Source organism: Nothobranchius furzeri, chromosome 2, assembly GCF_043380555.1.
Source record: "Nothobranchius furzeri strain GRZ-AD chromosome 2, NfurGRZ-RIMD1, whole genome shotgun sequence".
NCBI classification, from domain to species: Eukaryota; Metazoa; Chordata; class Actinopteri; order Cyprinodontiformes; family Nothobranchiidae; genus Nothobranchius; species Nothobranchius furzeri.
This window is the reverse complement of record NC_091742.1, coordinates 69,530,832-69,552,160: the sequence shown is the minus strand read 5'-3', so window position 1 is coordinate 69,552,160 and position 21,329 is coordinate 69,530,832. Positions and strand designations below refer to the sequence as shown.

General features: G+C 40.3%; 1 protein-coding gene across 38 annotated transcripts in view; it reads right to left on the bottom strand.

Moving 5' to 3' along the window:
• The window catches only part of LOC107377453 (protein tyrosine phosphatase receptor type D), a 677,785-nt gene that overhangs the window by 477,497 nt on the left and 178,959 nt on the right, over positions 1–21,329 (bottom strand). For all 38 annotated transcript variants that reach the window (XM_070547717.1, XM_070547719.1, XM_054748836.2 and 35 more), the window contains exon 4: positions 11,406–11,429. The gene's annotated coding sequence lies outside the window, so the exon portion shown is untranslated. The remainder of the gene's footprint in view (positions 1–11,405; positions 11,430–21,329) is intronic.

Genomic DNA, 21,329 nt, shown 5'->3' with positions numbered 1-21,329 from the left:
TTTTGTACAAACACAATCATATAACAGCATTCTAATACTGGACATAAAAGGAAAATAAATGAAGTTCTCATGGGTAGACTGTCTCTCATGCAACAGTAGATCTTGTATGCTTAGGGGCTCCAAATTGAGATTTGTGTTCCTGGTGAAAGTTTCTTCTCACCAGTGGTGCAAACATCAGCCGTGCATGTCATGTAAAATAAGGATTGTTATCATTGTAATAACTGTTATTTATAAATTACTGCTGCAGATCAAACCACTGACAGTGACATCATCTCCTGGCTGCTATGCAGGATTAGAAGTAGCAAGTACATCTAAGTTATGACTGCAGTCTGTTTCTGCTTAGTGTCCCACGAAACATGCCTGTCCAATACAAACATCACGCCTGTTCTAAGTGAATGTGCCAGACCAGCAGATTGGTTGGTCACCCCACAACCTCTGACGTTCAACCTTCAGGGAAGAGAGGCCATGGAATTTGTCCAGTGGTCCATCATTCTCAAATGTTCTGCCAAAATGAACACTTGGAGCCAAATGGCATCTCAACGGAGGCCACATCACTTCAGCTGATTTCTTAAAATTTGTTTTCTTGGCGGTAATTCTTTTAGAAAAATAAAAATATTACACCATACATAGAAGATGTATTGGCCAGATTCTAATTCTGATGGTATAATAATGAACCTCAGCAGAAATATTGTAGAATATTTTAATGCAGTGTTTAATGTGTTTGTGACAGACACTTTTAACCAAAGGGAAATAAAAATAAACACGTAATAAAGCATTTGCCCTTGAGGTTAACAAGAAGCTACTTAGTGGGAAGAAAACTAGTCAGAGGTCACAGTGTAGAAATGGTGAAAGCATAAGAGGAAAGACATAAAGATTACAGTAGAGAAATGGAAGGGAATGACAGGGTTTTGAGGAGGAGATGCTCCATGGAGAGCCATGTCTTTAACTCATTCACTGCCATTGACAAAAAGAAGTTGCCATTTTAAATCCAAACGTTAACTGCCAATGGCGACTAAAATCGTCATTTGCATTTTTTTAAACTGTGTGGGCGTTGGAATGAGCCCTTGAACCACGGGAACAAGCATCCCAGCTCTAAAGTCGACCTTCATCCACGTACGGCAGAAAATCCATGTGTTAGGAGATCGTTTACGTCACGCTGCTGTAAAAAAAGTGAGGCACAAACCAGAAAAGCTTCTGCCGATCACAATTCGACAAGGGATAATGAAAGAACGGATAACGCTTGAGTATATGTCTGTGATTATACCAGCTTTTCTCAGAACAAAATGTTTCTCCGTGGCCATTACAACATTACTAGGTTTCAATGGAAAGCAGGTCCAAGATGGTATGGTACATTTGATACCTCAGGCTGCCAATTTTCAACAAGTTAAAAACAATTTTAAATTCTAGGTCACTTTTAAAAGTGTTGAAACTAAAGCCAATATGTGATGGGACTGGGACTAACCAGTTTGATGCACAAACAGGGAAGAAAAGAAGCAATTTTCCTGTTATAATCATAGTGAATTGAGGTTATAAAGGTATTCACAAAATGTTTTGATTTGAACTATATCACACCACAATTTAGTCACAAGCCTTACTCAAAGTTGTCTAACGTGACCATCTCCTTTAGATTTCAATCAAAATGAATAAAACTGTCATATTTATACAAAAATACTTTTAGAAAATGAAACTGAAAATTTGAAACTGGCCAAAGAGTACTGCTGAAACTCAAACTGTTACACATTCAATGTCACAACAGACTGTAAAAAGGCAGTTTTACGAGTTAAAAGACAAACTTGTACACCTGTACGTGTCCTGTTCTCCACACACATCATCTAGTCAACATGAAAGGACCAAATGATGCAGAATAAAGTGGGACTCTCTTTGATTGTTCCCCAGCCAGGTTTTGTTGTGGTGCGCACTTAATCAGCTGAGCCCATTGTGTCAGTCTTTTGACTGCCTTTGTTCGTTTAATGACCAAACCCAGCAGACAAAGAGGAAAGTTATATTTTTGAAGAGCAGGCTAATTAATGCTGCTTATTAGACAGGGAATAATAATACGGAAGGAGGGAGGCTAAAGGGGTTTGTGAGGAATGCATTCAGCGGCACATCACAAGTTTGAGACGTGAGCGGAGGCTCTGGATAAATGGGGTGTCAAAACCACAGAGGAAGAAAGGAAAGATTTGAAAAGCACTGGGGGTTATTGCACACTATTAATTCTTTCCTGAACAACAGTGACTCTAAAATAAAGGCTAATGTAGTCAGCGTAGAGATGACACCAACCTTCAGGCAAGGTGTTACTGCAGAGAGCTGGTGCAGTTATGCAACTTTGACTTCGCAACGAGGCACACAAACGCATCGCTGCTCGTATGTTACAATCTGTCTTTGCCCTGGGAGATACGCTTTTATTAATCCACGTTTCGATGGAGCACTTATCGTACAGATGACAACCCCAAACTTTGAGGAATGTTGGAATTTTCTAAACATCTTTCTGAGTTTGAGGAAACTGAAGATACTTCCTCCTGAAAGCAATGACATTTAGGGTACTGTTGCTCACAGAGCATTTGGAAGACACGTTCTGGTTTTAATGATGAAACAAAGAATATCAAAATGGTGCCAAAGGTGTTTTTAGTCAGATACACAAGAATATAACACCGCGTTGACATATAAATGTCTGTTGTGGCAGTCCAGATTTGTTCTAAATGCATTAGGTACACCTGTTGTTTAAGAAATGTTTTCCCAAAGCTAGCTAATCAACCAATCATATGGCAGCAACGTTAGGCATTTAGACATCTGGATGTGGTGAGGATGATTTGCTGATGTTGCAACCAAGCATCAGAATGGACGAGAAAATGGGTTTAAGAGACTTTCAATGTGTCACATTAGTTAGTGACAGGGGGGCTGGTCTAAGTATTTCAGAAACTGTTTGTAGACCATTCTGTATAAAATCCATAGACAAAATATCCAGTGAGCTGTTGGTACAAGGTCAAAGGAGAATGGTCAGATTGGTTCTTGATAATAGAACGGCTACAAAAGCTTAAATATCTACTGGTTACACCCAAGCTCTGTAGAACAACATGTCTGAAACACATCATGTTGAGCCTCAGAGCAGATGGACTCTAGAAGCAGGAGACCACTCCAGATGTCTCCTATTGGCTAAGAACAAGAAACTGAGGCTACAATTCACACAGGATCACCAGAACTGGACCATAAGAGACTGGAAACACGTTTCCTGATCTAAGCCTGGTGTTAAACACCACAGCTATCCTGAGTATTGTCTCTGACCATGTCCATCACTTTAAGACCACATGGACCCATTTTCTGATGGCTACCAGCAGGATAAAGCACCATGTCACAAAGATCAGATCATCTCTAACTGGTTTCTAGAGCCAAACGATGAGATCGCTGGACTCACATCCTGGATGGATCCTTGTTGGATCTAAAATACCAACACTTACAGTGGTTCTGAAGGCAAAGGTTCAACGATACTGCCAATGTTGGTGGCATCACTTCCGTCTCTGTTTGTCTATCCCACTGTGCTCTGATGAAGGCTGCAGTGGAAGCCGAAACATGTCAGCAAAAAGGGTAACAACAAGCTCTATTTACTCTGCGTGGTTAAAAAAAAAAACCCCTGATAAAATGGAGTCAGAGAAGAAACAGAACTAACGTAACAAAGACTAGCAAGCTATGTCTAAGAGTGGCTGCTGAGTTTATCTCAATAAACATTTACAACTCTTCAATTCTTGCTAAAAACTCAAACTAAACACCAAATAAACAAGTCTAATGCATAGAGGCTAGAGTTAAACCTAATTTTCAGCATCATAATGAATAATAAGTAAAATAAATTACCACATAGCTTTGAAAAGGCAGATCAAACAGCAAGCAGAGCATCTAAAACTGGGTGTCCAACAAACAAGCACACATTTTGTCCTGTGAAGTGAGCATCTAATGCTTGGCTTCAACACCACTCAGGGAACAGTAAAAGGAGGAAGGAAAAAGACAAATGACACCTTAATGCGCCTTCGCCATATGCTGTTGGTTACTGACGAATTGGAGACAAATATAATGTTTGTTACTGACACTGCTGATAAAATTAAAGACAGGCCATCTGTTCGTAAAAGCGGCCTGGCTTCACCTGGATGGGGGTGTCCAACTAAACACAAATCTGTGTCTGTATGCAGCTAGCATGGAAACCCCCATGTGGCATCATAAACCGTGATGAGCGACAATTAAGAAAATAGTGAGGGCCTCCTGTCTTCTATTGCCATGCAAGTGGGCTTTCTTACAGAAGCCTTTGAACACTTGGAGAATCTGTCACTCAAGTCTAATTACCCCTGAATGTATGCAAAGTCACACTAACAAGCGATCAGGCACGTTTCTTATTAACTGCTCTCAAAGCTGCAGTTGGAGAAAGAGACAAAATAATAAAAACTATAGACATCTATGCCTGGTCTTTAATTATTTGCAGGGATTTGTCTGCCACTTTGATGAGTGTTTATGTGTAAAAGGTATAAATTAATACTACTTAACCCATTGTGGAGCTTTGTGATTGGACTCTGTGCATAGAAACATGAATTAAGAATAAGAATACCTTTATTAGTCCCTCAGTGGGGAAACTGCAATATTGCAATGACTCAGGCACAGCAGGATAGCAGCTGTAGCACAGATACCACACAAGAGTACATAGTACTAATAAGTTAAGATAATTACTGCACATGGTAATGAGAGTAGAAGTTATATTACACGTTTTGAAAAGATGATATTTGCAGTGGAAGGTTAAAGATGTATGGCTTCTATTAGCAGTGACTACTATAGAGTCTAACAGCAGCAGGGAGGAAAGATCTGTGATATATCTCCTTTGTACAGCGAGGGTGGATCAGTCTGTTGCTGAAGCTGCTCTCCAGAGCAGACAAGGCATCCTGCAGGGGGGTGTGACTCATGGTCCAGGATGGATCTGAGTATTGCCAGCACCCTCTTGTCCCCCACCTCTCGTACTGAGTCCAGAGGACAGCCCAGGACAGAGCTGGACTTCTTTATCAGCCTGCCCACCTTCTTTCTCTCCCTCTCTGTGATGCTGCTGCTCCAACACACCACACCATACAGGATTGCTGATGCCACCACAGTCATAGAAGGTCTTCAGGAGTGTCCCCGTCACCCCAAAAGACCATGGTCTCCTCAGGAGGTGGAGCCTGCTCTTCCTGTACAGTGTGTCTGTGTTGTGAGACCAGTCCAGTTTGTTGTTCAGGTGAACACCCAGGTATTTAAAGAAGTCCTTCACTGCAAAACCATTTTTAATGATAATTTCTGTTTATAACTCATGAGGCTGAACATGAAGATAGTCTCCTACACCTATCTCCTGCATTAGCTTCTGATAGAAAATAGAAGGTGATACTCTAGGATTAGAAAATCCTGACAGATCTATGTCAAACTGTCACTTAATGTTCATGGATTCACCCATCTTGACTCGAGACGAGGAAGGCTGTTGTTGGTTTAGCGTCCCAAAAACAGCAGAGAACATTTTGATTAGCAAAGGCTAAGGTTAGTGTAAGCAACTCCACCACACAACAGAACTCCTCCAGGCTTGTGGTATTTGTGGAGATAAAACATCAGAGCAAACAGAGTAAGTGGAAGACTGAAAAACCATATTTTTTGGAATGCTAAATATCACCCACTAAATAATCTAAAATGTTACTAAATATATTAGTAAAAGACTGAAATAAAAAATGAGTTAAATTCACCTATTTTATTTAATTAACAAATAGAACTCAATTGAAATGAGTAGAACATACTCAAACATATTAGTTAAGCAGTTATGAATTGTCTATTTTATTTAATTAACACATAGAACAATTGTACATGCTGGCCAGAGTATCTGCTTACGGTTCCAATCAGGAACCACTTTAAGTTAAAGACTGATGCGCAAATGGCTAGTCTCAACAAGCCATTTGCGTTTACTTCAATGCTATCTTTAAAGTTCAAAATCATAGATCATCTTTTACGTCTTTGCACAATCTTTTGTTTATATACTCTTGTATTATTATTTTGGCTAAGGTCAAGGCCAGAACAGTTTTAGGTATGGCCAATCACAGAGCTTACCTAGCACCAGAGCTGCTACAGAAATAACTACATTGATGGCGTCGGCTCAGGAACATCGCTAATTTAAAACCGCTTTGACATAAACTTTAAACGATTTAGACATGAGCTTATCTGTGAGACATGAGCAGATAGACTCAAGTATTTTTAATATATATCATGGAGGAGGTCATCGGCTTGAACACTGTTGCTAACAATGTAAACATTTGCCCTCTCCTGATAATAACATTATACTTCCCTTGACACTGCATGTGCTACTACTAGTTTACCCTTTAATTATTGATTTACTAGGATAAATACAATAAAGTTTATCTCTTCATAGAATATTTACTAAGACATCACAATGTAACCATAGAAACATTACTTGTTATATATGTTGTGGTGTGTGTGTGTGTGTGTGTGTGTGTGTGTGTGTGTGTGTTTGCGTGCGTGCGTGCATGCGCGGGTGTCTGCTCTGTCTTCTCGATCCCCAGTGAGTCGTGGAGGATGGCTGCTTATACTGAGCCAGGATCCTCTGGAGGTTTCTTCCTGTTAAAAGGGGGTTTTCCTAAATGCTTGCTTAGTATGAGGATTGCTGTAAATTTGCTGGGTTCCTTATATAGGAAACTTTTTTCTGATTTGCTTAATGAACTGACCTGTATTGGAATGTTTACTATGTGAAGTGCCATGAGACACCTCTTGTTGTGATTTGGCGCTATATAAATAAACCTGAATTGAATTGAATCAAACAGGAGTGCCTGTGAGGCTAATTGACCTCTGAATTCACATAAAATGCTAAACAGCTGATGGGACACATACACTTGAAAATGACCAAAGAAATCCACGTGAATAAAAGTTAATTGTAACACCAGTGATCATTTAATTGGTTCAAAAAGTTGTGCTGCGTGCATTTATTAGACATTTAGGATATTTGACTTTTTGACATTCTTCAAATAGATAAAATATTTCTTAACAGGAACCTTTTAGTTATTTTCAACACAATTCTTTGATAAGGAGAACTGTACACCAAACCAAACCTGATATAAAAAGCACACAACTACAAAAAACTATGCTTTTATTGTAAAGGTAAAAGAGCATTTTGCCAGGGCATGTATGGAGAAATTAAAAGTCCTGTATTACCTATGAATACCATTGTTCTTAACCTCCGAGGGATGACAGAAATGTTTCAGAGGAATCCACTCTGCTGCATCACAAAGCTATCAGGACTATGGATCCTGTCCAGACTGCTCTTTTATCTTTCACTTTTCCCTCTCTTTTAAAACCGAGCACAAACCTACTTTTAGACATCAACAGCATGATGATATTTGCTTAACTAAGCAGCTAGCGATCACTCTCCTCTTGCCTGCCAGTGTCATATCGCTGATCAAGTGTGGCTCGATTCCTGTCTGAATGGAGGGGTGGCCAGACAATAATGCAATCACAACGGGCGCTCGGCTTGTTTGAGACGAGCGGGCTCCTATTTCACCGCTGACGGTACAGGAATGAACTCTTTGTGCTTTTTCTCTCTCATTTTACCGACTCTGACACCCTTGAACTTACTAGAGCATAATAAGCCAATTGTAATTCCTCGCCTATAGCTTTGTAATGAAGAGTTTGTGGAAAGAAGAAGAATGAGAAAAAAATGGAAATTTCGGAAGGAGCCACAGTGAGACTTTAGGAATCATCCCAGGCAGAAACACATTTTTTAGATATCTTTCTGACCGAAACACATTTCACCAGAATAAAACGTCGCTCGTTGCACGAGGTGGTCTGAGCACGGCTCTAAATTATGTAAAGTGTTGATTAACAGCTAGCAAGTGCCCGGAAACTGCACGCGCATTTGAGTTAAAAGAGGAAACATCTTTACAGCATCCATTATCTCCACATTATTTAAAGCCCTTTCTCGAACATCGGGGCTTTAATGTAATGTGAATTGTTGACCTTGAAAGGAGCCAAATGCATCAACTATATGTGATATTTCAAAAAAATCTAACAGCTTTTAGTCTCGACAAAGAGCACTCCTCTCATCCGGCTCGCTGTAGTGGACCTGAACCTGTGCTGCCCCCCCACTCCCCTCCCTACAGATGCCTGGTGTGATGTTTGACAGATTTCTCCCTCTCCAGCTAGGCTCACAGTAAATGTCCATCTGGCAGCTTCCCATGGGTACTTATTATTCTCAGCTAGCCAGGGGTTTTCTTTTTTTCACTCTTTTTTTCGAGCAGTCAGCCAGCCTCAAAGAGTTGAGATCTGGACCAGAACTGCTCGCTCTACCAACTAGTCAGACCGTTTCAGTGTTTTCAGTTACACAAGGAAAAATCCATGCAAGATTTTGAGACACAACACCAGTCTGGTGAGAGTAACATCAGTTTTTTTTTCTTTTTTAGTACAATCCACCAGTTCCATCTTGGAATGAGGAGATTGATTTTTCCCTCATGAGCAGATACTCAGAACCGCTGGTAGTGCCGTCCTGCACCGACACCCTGCTATGGTAGAGTCAGTCATGCAGTTGACCTCTATCACTTTCCCACCACTTGCTGAGCGTCTCTGAAAACAGTCGGACAAAACAGTGGAAGCTGCATGCTTTGGCACTCTGTGGCTAAAACCTTTTCATATATTCCATCTAACCCTGGCGGGGATCTGTGAGCCTCGTGTGCCGCTGCCACCACTGCGATTTGTGCTTTCCTTCTACAACAAAGAGCATAAAACCATCCGCTGATTATTTACCACACACATGGGTATTTATGAAGGACCAAACACACCACATGTATTCTTTAGAGCAGTTATGAGTGACTTTGGACCAGACAAGAAGTGGAGATAGGAAAGGATGCAAGAAAATCTGAACAAAAACAAAAATGCATTCATTGGCTTGCAGTGCAGCGAAAATGCATTTATCTCCTTAAAAGCCAGGCTTAGCATCCAGGAAACAGCAGAGAACCTCTCGACCATAGTCATGAATATATAGACGCCCATTAGACGCGGGAGAACATAACTGCATTGCCGCCATATTAGACGGGGTCCTCACTCTCCAAACCCAACTGGAGTCAACGCCGAGTGAGAACTTACGCCTGTTTTTTGTGCAGCCTACGGTTGCAACAACTGGCGTACTGTTGAAAACCGATCACCTGGGATTACTGTTGACTTTTCTAGCCTACCTGTTGATGTTATATTTTCGTTTGTTTCATTTTATTATGTCTACCATGTGTCTGTTTTTGTGAAAAAGCATAATAAAACGTGTCTTTAGTTGCGTAAACACATTTCTCAGTAGAAATAAATGCACTAGGGGCAAATGGAGACTCATCCAAGATGGCGATCCATTGCTACACCACTTCCAAAAGGCAAAACCAGTCCATGAGGTATCTTTGTATATGATGTCTGTGGTCTCGACTAGTAGAAGCTAACCGTTAGCAAAATTTAAGCTGACCAAAAAACTAACACTGGAATTCAGATGGAGAAATGTATAACAGTCAAGCATGGTGGTGGTTGTGTGATGGTCTGGGGCTGCTTAGCTGCTTCAGGACCTGGGTCGCTGGCTGTAATTGATGGAATCATGAAATCTGCTCTCTAGCAAAAAAAAAAACCTGAAGGAGAATGTCTGATCTTTGACCTTAAATGTCAGGTCAACACTTTATTACAGTTAGGGGTCAATTTACTTATGTCATCAGTGTGATGTTGACAGAAAATGTTACTATTTTTAGTATTTTGTGTCCCCATCTAACCTCCAACCAATAAAAAAAACTTAAATATTGGTTTTACAGGATTTGACAGCAAGCAGGATGTTGGAGTAAAAGTCCATGGTCATGTCATACTAAAGATTTTAACCATGGGACCCAATGCCTCCTTGCTTGGCACTCAGCTTTAAGGGGTTAGATTGGGGGTTAAACCACCAAATAGTTTCAAAGTGCAGCTATTGCTGCAGCTCACTGCTTCCCACAGGATTGGTTAAGTGCGGAGATGAATTTCACCAGTGTGTGATGATGACCAGTGGGACTTTAAAGACAAAATTGAACTCCAGCAAAGTTAAAACTAAAAAAATAACACAAATAAACTCCTGAAAAAATCTATCTGAAGTGATCTTTATTTTTTGTCAGAAAAATGTCCAAATAACTAATATGGATGGGGTTGAGACTTAAAGCTCATACAGCAGCCAGCCACTAGAGGGTGTTTCAGTTTCTTTCTGGCCTAATCTTCTATACAATGGAACTGCAGCTATACGGACATTTAAAATTAAATCCCAATGTTAAAGACAATACTTAATACTGATTTGCTACTATTGAGTGAAAAATTATCAAACAAGTCAGAAACATGAAAAAATATAAATAAAAAAAACTGCTTCAGATTTTATTTGTCGACTGTGTGAACCAATTTACATTTTGCACTTAAGGTTAAACAAATAAGGTAAAACAAATAAAGCAGATCACCGAGGTAGGCTCATTTTCTGTGAAATTAACTCTATTCCCACCATTCAGCACGTTTACTTTCATAACTCAAATCCTAAAACACACTTCCTACTTTTTTTCTACTTCACTAATTAGTCCCAACGTCATTTTAGATACGATAAAACTGAATCTTCTCCTCGCAGTTCCTTTTATTGTTCTCAGAGTTTGCAACACTGTCATGAAAATGATTCTGTTTTCCAATCCCAGTGACTAAGCGTTCGACAGCATCTGCATCTATTCATGCCAAGAAATGGAACCGGAAATCAGGTTGTTGCTTGTGCATAAAGTTTCTCATTTATGTCTATGCATAGAAGAGACCCACATAAAAGTACAGCTTTGTAAACTGGTAAAAAAAAAAAAATGCAAATGCATTCTAAAACTTAAGTAGACAGTTTTACGCAACTGGCTCCCGGATTTAGACAGCTACAAGGCGTTATTGCTCAACAACATCAATTGAACTCTTTATTAAATGGTAGTAAAATGAACACTGTCCACACCGGCATTGTTAACACAGGAGTTGTGAACGTTTAAACCTCATCGTATTGTTTTGTCTTTCCTTACACTCACCACAGTGTGGAAACAAACACCATCCGTTCTCGCTTTCAAATTCACGTCAACACTGTAGATGTATTCTTTGAACAATCTGGGACATTTGATTCTCATTTGAATTAATCTCAAATTAAAAGGCACAAAGCAGACACACATTTGAAGGAAAACAAGGATGGGAGATGATTGCAAAGGACTTGCATCCCTTAGTGGGCACACGGCAGCATCCTGGTGCCACTTCAGTTCCGACGCCGACGTACTTTATTTATGCATTCACTACACTCCCAAAAACAAGACACCTCAAACATGACTCTCACTCTTGAGGGCAGAGCTATGAAAAATGAAATGACTTACCTAGCGTGGAACTGTGGACAACATCTGTGAGCACACCATTGGTGAAAGAAGGAAGCAGAAGAACAAGGAGAGGTATGAAGGGGGATAAAAGGAGAGGAAGAGAAAGAAAAAGAGAAATGTCAGCAAATTACAATGTACAGCAACCTAAACTTCAATGTAAGCTGAATTTGTCACTAGCTCCCTTGAAAAATGACTGTCTTCCTGCATCATGCATACTTGAGGTTAGGAGTAGTCGCTGTCAAGGAACAGAAAGACATGAAGGATCTTCGATGGTCTCCCTTGAGGACCCCGCGTTTGCACAACTTGCATTAATATTTGTCAGTGTTTCAACATTTTAAGGGTGGAAGGAAAAAAGGGTGTAAGTGAAAACCTAATCCATTACCGGTGAGTCTTCTTTTTTTTCCCCTTTTGCTGTGTTATGTAACCAGACGGAGCAAACAAATGTGCTCAAACCAAAAAAAAAGTGTTCCTTCTCCCATAAGTCTCTGAGATAATTTATTATCTCACCCCATGCGCCACATTTCCCCGAGCTTGTTAGTCAGACTGCGGCCATTCCATGATGTACGGCGCCAAAGGCATAATAAAATGCCGGTCCTGCCCGGCCCACAAAGACTTTAGGCTAGCTCAACAAAAGATTAACTGTAGTCCCAAAAAAGCAACGTTTGACGACAACTTCACTAAGTCACAACTCGGAAGATTTATAGAAAAGAATATTGCAAGTTTTTCTGCATTAACTTCCTGCTCCACAGTGCTACTAAAGAGATATTTTTCACATCAAATCTGGGCTCTCTGCAACATTTTCCAACATGAGTGCAGTTCTCCTTGCTTGTATGTATGCAATAAAGCAAAGAAACGAGGTGGACCAACGTAAAACTATGTTGCTTACAGTGCAGCTTGGTTGTGTTGCTAAGCAGAATTTGGGGGGTAATGTGATTTATCACCAGTGATGACTGTCTCCCTGCATTCATTTACATTTTTGGTGCACGTGCAACAAATCCCCAGGTGCATCGGGAATGAGAAAATGTGATTACAATGTCTGTTTTGCATGTAAGAACAAATCTATTTTCAGGCAGAAAGAGAGGGGGAAAGAATGGCGTTCGGTCTCTGGGACGCTCATTACCATTCTGTCTGACACACATTCACACTGTTGTGCTACTGTTGTTGCTAAACAGAGAGCTCAGCTGAGGGCCTTGAAGCTTCATGCAGGGAAAATTGGACCCAGGGGAGGGAAGGGGGTAGCAGGGACTGATGTTAAGACTTCAAGAGTCTCTAGAAGCACCTGGGGTTTCAATGACATTAGCATTAGTGTTAGTTTCGAGGAAAGACGACTATAGACAAAGACTTATGAATTGACTCAACTGATGGGAATATTTAAGGTGGTGCAGTTCGTTTATGATACTAGCAAGCATGAATTGTAAAAAAATAATGAAGTATGGTGCACCTGGATGTGCCGAAGTCAAATCAGTCATGCCAAAAAAGGGAAATTGATAACCTAAAACACTACAGCTGCAACCATTATTGCATTTTGAAATATCCTTGCACTGCAGTGAAGATTATTGATTTTCCAAAGTCCTGTGGAGGAAATTTGGATGCCTGGCCAATCAAAACCAATGGAGGAAGTGGAGGCCTAAGTGGATTAGATGAGTATGGATGGTGAAGAGGGATAGTCTGGAGGGGAAAACCAATGCCTTCAATAAGCCCTCTGTGTGAACCAGGAAATAAATCGAAGACTCAGACACTTTCTTCTTTCTCCACCCTTTTCCTCCCCTGTTTTAAGCAGATAAGCTGCTTTCAGGGTCTTAGTTATGCCATGTAGAACTCACAACAAGATACGGAAACTTTTGACAACTTGAAAAAAGAGAAGGAAGCTGAGAAGTGTGTTCTTCGTGTGGTCTTTTCTGTATTGACAAGACGGATTTAGGGATGTTGGGAATGGTCAGTGATGGTGGTGGGGAATTAAAAAAGACTCTAGTGACAGTGTGACACTTTGGTGTGGCTCTTACGTGGATTTTTGCTTTGACAACCCATTGCAATAAGATAGAAACAACTTAGGTAAGTCCATTTTCTCATTAATGTTCTTCAGATTTAACTCAATTATTGTAAAACTGACTGAATTAAACCCATTTTTAAGAGGCTTGAAAACTATTTTTAAATGGCCTGTATTTGATATGGCACCTACTAGAGGCCTGGAACCCCCCAAGGTGTTTTACAACACAGTCATTCACTCACATTCACACCCTGGTGGTGATGAGCTACACTGTAGCCACAACTGCCCTGTGGCACACTGACAGGTGAGTCTGCCGTACACAGGTGCCACCGGTCCCTCCGAACACCACCAGCAGGCAAGGTGGGTAAAGTGTTTTGCCCAAGGACTCTACAAAAGTGACAGACTGAGCAGGACTTGAACCTGCAACCCTCTGATTACAGGGTGAGCACTTAACTCCTGTTCCACCTTTAAGCTAGTTTGTTTTGCAGATTTGCCATTGTAGCTTTAACACGTGGCTCTGATACCATTAAATAATTTAATCTATTATGACCTGAATCATATGCTTGATCCTAATTTCCATCACAAGATTTTGGTAATTAAATACTACATAACATTTGTTTGTGCAACTGAGTGAATAAAGTGTTTACAGTAGACTTCATGAGGAAGATCTAAGTGATTTGACAGTACAGTTTGTCCAGATTACGTTGGTTTTGTTAAAAGAAAAATGTAACTTTGACCCAATTGTTTCAAAGAGGCTGTCAGTTAGCATGCTTTTCAAAATGTAATTGGTGGAAGAGAACCAAGTGGAAGCAGACATTGACCTTTGTCCATGAATTTGGATTAAATTGAGGAGACATCATCTGTCCTTGGTGGGATTTTTGGGCCGGCGAGCTTTGTAGTGAGTCCTTTGAGACTTTGCAGTTCTTACACAAGGACATCAGATTCCCTCTGGGGAGATTGTTTTTGACACAACCGTTCTTGACTCGCCTCGTTCATCACATAGCAGTCAGCACACAACAGCAGGGATGAGATTAAAAGAATTAGAAGAACTGCAGTAGCTCTTCGGGTCACTGACAGTAAACTTCAACAACCTCACTCTACAAACACAACTTGCAATCAAAAGGGAAAAAAAGGGTGAATTTTTGGTAAAATACTAGTTCTGAACTAATAAAATGATGCCATCAACGTTCAGAATGTTAACGTGAGTACCCTTTTATTTATCCAGCATGTGGTCCATGCAGGGTCCGAAATTAACACTCACCACTCGCCAAATGTGAGCAAATTGCTCCATTTGGCGAGTAAATTTTTGAGCTCTATCTGCCACCTGGCGAGTAAATGTTTGCACCAAATTAGTTATGTTTATCAGTCATCTTCCATGGATTTCTGATACTCCTCCCGCCTGCACGCAACGTACACAAACGTACGCGAAACGTGAATGCCGCATCCAACGTCATTTCCACCTATCCCATTCAATCAGTTTATCAAGTTAGCAGTTAGCGTTGCATTAATACTAGCGGTGAAATGTGGTGGTTTTTAACTGGAGTCAGCCAACCTTCCAAAAGAAAACTCGTCGAACTGGAAGAAAAACCACCAGGACCAGTGGCAACCAGAAGATTTTGTGAAAAGTGGCGAACTGGAGACGGCGGAGTCGTGAGACAATGCTACATTATGATGGCCATGTAGCGTTGCTGCCTTTCACAGACACTTTTTCTGCTCGTGCTGCAAACAGGGTAGCCATCTTCTATCAACTGTCCCTCGGCATTCTTCAAATATCCAAAAAATGCCTGTACTTCCGACTTTGAGGGATAATAAATGTCCCGAGTGCTAAAGTGTGCATGTGCCGCCGGCAACGTCACAGATGATACGGTGGCTGGTAAGGGTCACCGCGCCTACACCGCAGCCACGGTAATCCACCGAGATAATATATATTTTTTTAAAACAAGATGGTTATTATTATTGTCAACTTTTTTACCGGGGTTTACTGCTACACCGGTTACCGTGACAACCCTAGCCCTGACACTTTCAGATATTCTCATGGTGCAGCTGTGTTCTCCAGAGATCAAGGACTATGACCCAAATGAGGCTGTAATGCTTTGGCACAAAGACGGTGTCAGAAGCAGGAGGCCAGACTTCATGGACAGAGAAAACAAGGAGTCTGACTAGATTTCAATGAAAGAGTTCATAAAAACATTTCTAAAAATAAATAAATAGTAAAAATGACAAAAGAGTTGTTTTCCTTATTAATTGATGTTTTAATTATTTTGTCACTCTGTTTGGAATCAACATAATATAGAATAACATGCTTTAGGTAGATCTAAATCATTTAGAATTTTGGCCGGTAAAAAATATGCTTGTCCGGTAGATTTTCATCATCTACCAGCCAACCTGGCCGGTGAGTAAAAAATTTAATTTCGGACCCTGGGTCCATGATTTTTCACCTTTTAGATGAAAGTTTAAAAGTTGTACTCATATAATTTTTATCAACTTTATTTTACATCTAGATCAATACAAAAAAAGATTGCCAATAATATTTGTTGCATTTTTCTGACATGCATCTCCATTTTTTTTAACCGAGTCTCAAGAATGGAAGAACCTGTTACGATGCGAGTAGGGGGGTGGTTAGGACCCAAGATGCAGAACACCAGACGACACGAGGCAGGAGCGTTTTGTGAAAGTAAAAATCCCTTTTATTAGGATGGGGAACAAAAAATACAAAAACGCAAGAAGCCAAACCTGATATCTAAACTGAAAAAAACCCAAAAGCTCACTTATGAGCAGAGACCTAGAGACCTAGTGGGGGGACAAAGCACATTGACAAACATCAATGGACCGACAAAACACTGAGATGCAGACAGGGTTATATACACAGTGACTGGGTGATTGGGAGATGAGGAGCAGGGGCGTGAGGAGAGAGAACTGAGGGTAGACTGGTGAAATCAATTAACTAAATGGGAAGGGAAAACCAAGAAGAGGGGATAAACCCTAACCGTTAAAGCTCAAAATAAATAATAAACCTAAAAGACTAAGGGCACAGGAGAACCAAAGAATAAATAACTAATGACCTGAGGAGTAAGGGAGACTAATTAACAAGTGGGGAAGGAAACACACACTACAGGAGACTAATAAAATGAAAAGCTGATCCTATAGAAAAACTACAGAGGGGTGACTAGGGGAGACCTGAGGGAGACCGGGAGGGAGCTGGGGACAAAGAGGGGCACAGGAAGCTTGGGTACACATGAGGGGGATCCTAGAGGCACTCCTGGAGGGGTTGGGGAACACAAGGAGGCACATGAGGAACACAAGGAGACAAATAAGGGGAACCTAGAGGGGGGCTGGAGAACACATGACGGGGACGCAGGACGCAGACCACGACAGAACCATTTGGACTGCTGAGTCAAAGCTATCAGTTATCTCATTTTCAACATCTCTAAACACAAGTTATGAATCCTAATGTCTAGAATGAAGACCATTTTATTTACGACTGTGGCAACTCTCATCTGTGCGATTTGACAGGGGGGGATGGGGGATAGGATGTCGCAAGAAGTCCACTGCAGGCAAATGACTATTTCATTACAAAAAAGTTCAAAGTTGAAATATAGTCAAATAATGTCCTATCTTCAAATGAATTTATTTAGGGTTTTTTTTATACGTAATTGACTAGAAATGCAACCCAGACACTCAATATTTGTCAGTGAAGAAAAGGAAGTAAATGCTGTGTTGAAATTTTTGCAAAAATAACAAACTTGGTCAACCAAACTGATAATACAGCATCCTGAAGAGAGGTGTTATGCATTTTGAAGGAGCATAATTTGAATTTTAAGTTGTTTTTATCAATTACATTAAACCGCCACGCTATAAAAGCCATTTTAGGGTAAACAAATGGTTTAACCATATGTATAAAAATGTGACAAGATAAAAATAAAGCCCTTTAAATGCATTCATGTATGAAAGATACATAAACATGAGTTGTAATAGTTGTTACTTGTGCAACCCCATTTTGGAAATGCACTGTAAAACACAACTGAAAAGTTTGTGGAATAATTTAGGTATTTGAATTTGGATATTCTAATCAATACTAATTAGCTGTATTTTTATAAATACACAAATATATATAAACATTTATGTTAGAATCTGAAATTTTCTAGTCAGTTGTTGATATGATTTTTTACAGTGCACTTACAACTACTGCTTCAAATATTGCACTTAGTGATACATCAAAGCACTATCAGACCGTTTTTGTTCTTTCTACTGTGCTCATTAAAGATTAATTTGAGTAAACATGTTTTTGGGGATAATCTGTGGCTTTGCTTTTCATCTACCCACTAAGTATCGCATACCAGAACAAACATGCACAAGGTCTGAGAGAGAAAGAGAGAGAGTCCAAAATGGCTGCAGGACTGAGTAGCCACTAATTGGAAATCAAAAGCAGTAGAGCTGAAAGGCAGAAGTGAAGGAACAGCCAAACAGCAAGTACTCGTTGTCGCTCAATTAAGACTATGACCAAAGGGGAAAAGAAGAAGGAAAAAAGAAAAGGTCCTTGTTTCACCATTTAACCTATTCGCCAGAGTGGAATGGCAGCATCTTATTTTTTTTTTTTTTTTTTTTTACAGTGCACCATAATGGGCCAGACTGGTTCAGGCTGGCGAAGATCCAGCTAGCTGCAAAAAGGCCTTGATGCAAAGAGAAAACCATGTAGTGGCGTAGCAATGAAGAAGAGCACTGCTTTCCTGTTCAGAGCCAAAATAAACATTACTTTTTTTTATCTTCTTCAGTTGATTTCACACAAAAGTCCTGGGCTCAGACTGAATAAATATACTAAAATTCGCAACGTTACAAAGACAAACAAGCTCATATTTGATTTGTTTACAGCCACTCTTGATGTCGAGAGTGTTTTGTGAGTGTCAGTTTGACGTAATTCCAAACTTCATCAGGCACCCGTCAAACTCTGAGGAGTCCGGTTTCACGGCTGCTCAGTCACGACAGTAAAGCAAGGCTTCTGTTAGCGATGCAGCAGATGTTTGCTTCCAGTTCTATCCGTCTTTTGGTTGTCAGCACAGGGGCCGTGCTTGTTCTCTATAGCTACGTTTACATGGGCACAAGAAATCAATAATTATCAGATCAAAAATTAGTCATGTAAACATGTCAATCGGAACATTCTCATCCGATGCGGCCCGATTGGAATGTATTCAATTCAGGCATTAAGGTGTTAAATCACATTGTTTTATGTAAACTTCCTGTATTCTTAGGTGTATTTGTAGTCTGAACACCTTTAGAAAGCAGCTGAACACCAAATATTTTAAACACCTTTTGATTGTTTTTGTTTTTGTTGATATTTATTTATGATTTTTGTCTTTTAATCATGTTTAATTTTGTGATAGCTGCCATAGAAATAAACTTTATTACCTACTAAAGAAATAAAAATAACATTTAGCTGTAGTATCTCTACTCTAAAAGATCACATGGTTAAATATTTCAGAATACATTTAAATATTGTAAATTAATGAGAAAATATTTCCAGGCTGACAGCACGAACGAATACTCTTGAGGAAGGCTTTAATCATATTATAAATACAAATGGCTATGTGATGATGTCGTTCATAAATGTACACCTTATTTTGAGGTAATTTAAAATTTTAAACGTTAAAAAAAGAAGATAAAAGTCATATTGCCATTGGCGCTAACAATGTCCTGTGTCAGAGGGAAAAAAAACATAAAAAATGGTGAATTTATGTGACTTTTTAAACTGTAACTCTTTCAGCCCGGCAGTCCTTGATCAGAAGTCGGGAGATTAGAGACCCGTGGGCGAAGTCGGGAGATTAGAGACCCGTGGGCTTTATGCCGAGTTCTGACCCTGAGTTCAGCTGTGCACAGGTGGGATAAAGACTCTCTAGCCTGGGGAGAAACAGGATGGAACAGAGAGGAAGGAATAAAAAGAAGGAGCGGCAGTAGCCTTGATGGTTCTAGTGGTTCAGTGTTCGCTTCATATTAGCCTGTTTTTGAGACAAGCCTGTCAGCTGAGCTGATCAAGGCCACCTTACATTAGAGCTGTACCCTCTGTTGGTGGTGAAACTCGAAATCAGGGAAGCTTTGGAGATGTTTCAGACCTTGGTCTCTCATCACTAGAAAACTATTAGCATAGGCCATAAGGACATGCCTGGAAACTGATTCCATTTCCGATTGAAATTCATCAGGTTCAACATGCCGGTCATTTCAAGCCTCACTGCACAGCAAACAGTCACGCTGTCCAAAAAGCTTGTAAAAAGGAGTTCTTTATATCTCTGACTCTAAAACATAATTAGACATAATGAGTAAACAACGTGGCAGCAAGATGTGTGCTTGCTTATTGCTTTTTAATTGTGTTTTCTCTCTGCGTGTGTGCACCGAACACGGTTCCGGGAGCTCCCGGTACCTGTGTGCGTTGGCCCGTTTGAGTCCAGGTGCAGTCATTACCAATGGGACAGATGGATCAGCAGAAGTGCTGCTTGTTTCCCTTGCAAGGCAGTGCGGTGGCTGCCATATGTAAGCTCATCATTAAAACTGACCCGTGACCCTCTAGCGAGCGCTCCTCATCCTAATAGAGTTCATTAAAAAAAAGTCCAGCGGTATGTAGGATGTGGCATTTTCTCCCTGTTTGCGGATGTTATTGGTTTGTGCGGAGATCTCGTTCAACTTTAGATAGAGTGCACGCTTGGACCTTTAAAAAGTGTGCACTTGTGTCATTCCACGCATGCACATGACATCTAGTGTCAGCCGTGTTTAAGTTTAGGAGCTTCTTTTAATATTGCCAATGCAGCTTCTTTGAAAATTCATTAAAGTGCTCCGACCCTTCTACCATCTGTGCGAGTGAGGGGGAGCGGCGGTGGAAGCAGCTGGGGAACTCGGGAAGATGAGAATTCTGACACGGGCAAAAGCGTGCGGGCAAGCCCCTGGACACAGAATGGAGAGTCTCTCATATGCCAGCTTTGAACTATTTATTTATTCCTAGACTTTAAACAAAAGCTGCACTCAGATTTAGATTCAGAGATAAGGGCTGCTGGAAGTGATCGCATTTGGGATTGAATCAAAAAGCCAAATGGCAAGTGTTATGTGAAAGATTTTGTTAAATAATAAGAACTATCTCTCAAAAGAGGAATTCATGATGCTACACATGGTAAAATATTTACCCATAAAGGACCCTCCAAATTATAACAATACTTTATTTATTTTCCATTGGTTTTGATTTGATTTGTCAAAGGAGAAAAGTAAAACTTTTGTTTATTTTATTTCTAAGCAGGCCAATGCTCTTGATCAATACTTCATGTCTGAAGAAGGTTGTTGGAAGAATTTGTTTTTGCAATTTGTCTGCTTTTTTCACCTTGTTCAGTTTGAGTAGGCGAACATGGGTATGCATAGATAAATACTATCTGAAGGTCTTAAAATTTGGGGGAAAAAAAGCCCCAAAAGACTGGTGAAATGAATCACTACCTTTAACCAAAATCCATCGGGGTGGTGAGCGGCAGCTGTGCTCGGGAACCCCTCAATCCAACCCCTTAATGCCCAGTGTCAAGCAGGGAGGCATTTGGTTCCATTGTTAAAGTCTTTGGTTTGACTCGACTGGTCAAATGTATTTTATTTATTTATTTTTTCTTATTTCCACATGATAAATAATGACGGTGACCTATGCCACATCCAAGATATCAAATTAATCTCAGAGAATCTCAAGTAAATGATCCAACAATCGCTAGCAACCGCCTCTTTCCCCCTTTTTTTTCAAAGGCACTTGATTAGCATTGTTGCTGACACACTTCCTCGAACCCTCCTCAGCTCCTGTCATCCTCCTGCCAGTTACTGCTCACAATAGAGTTGTATCACTTGCAGTGTTTATGCTCTGTAATCACTTTCTCCTGCACCTGATCTCCTCTTCATAAACTCAGCATGCCAACATTATTGCTGTTATA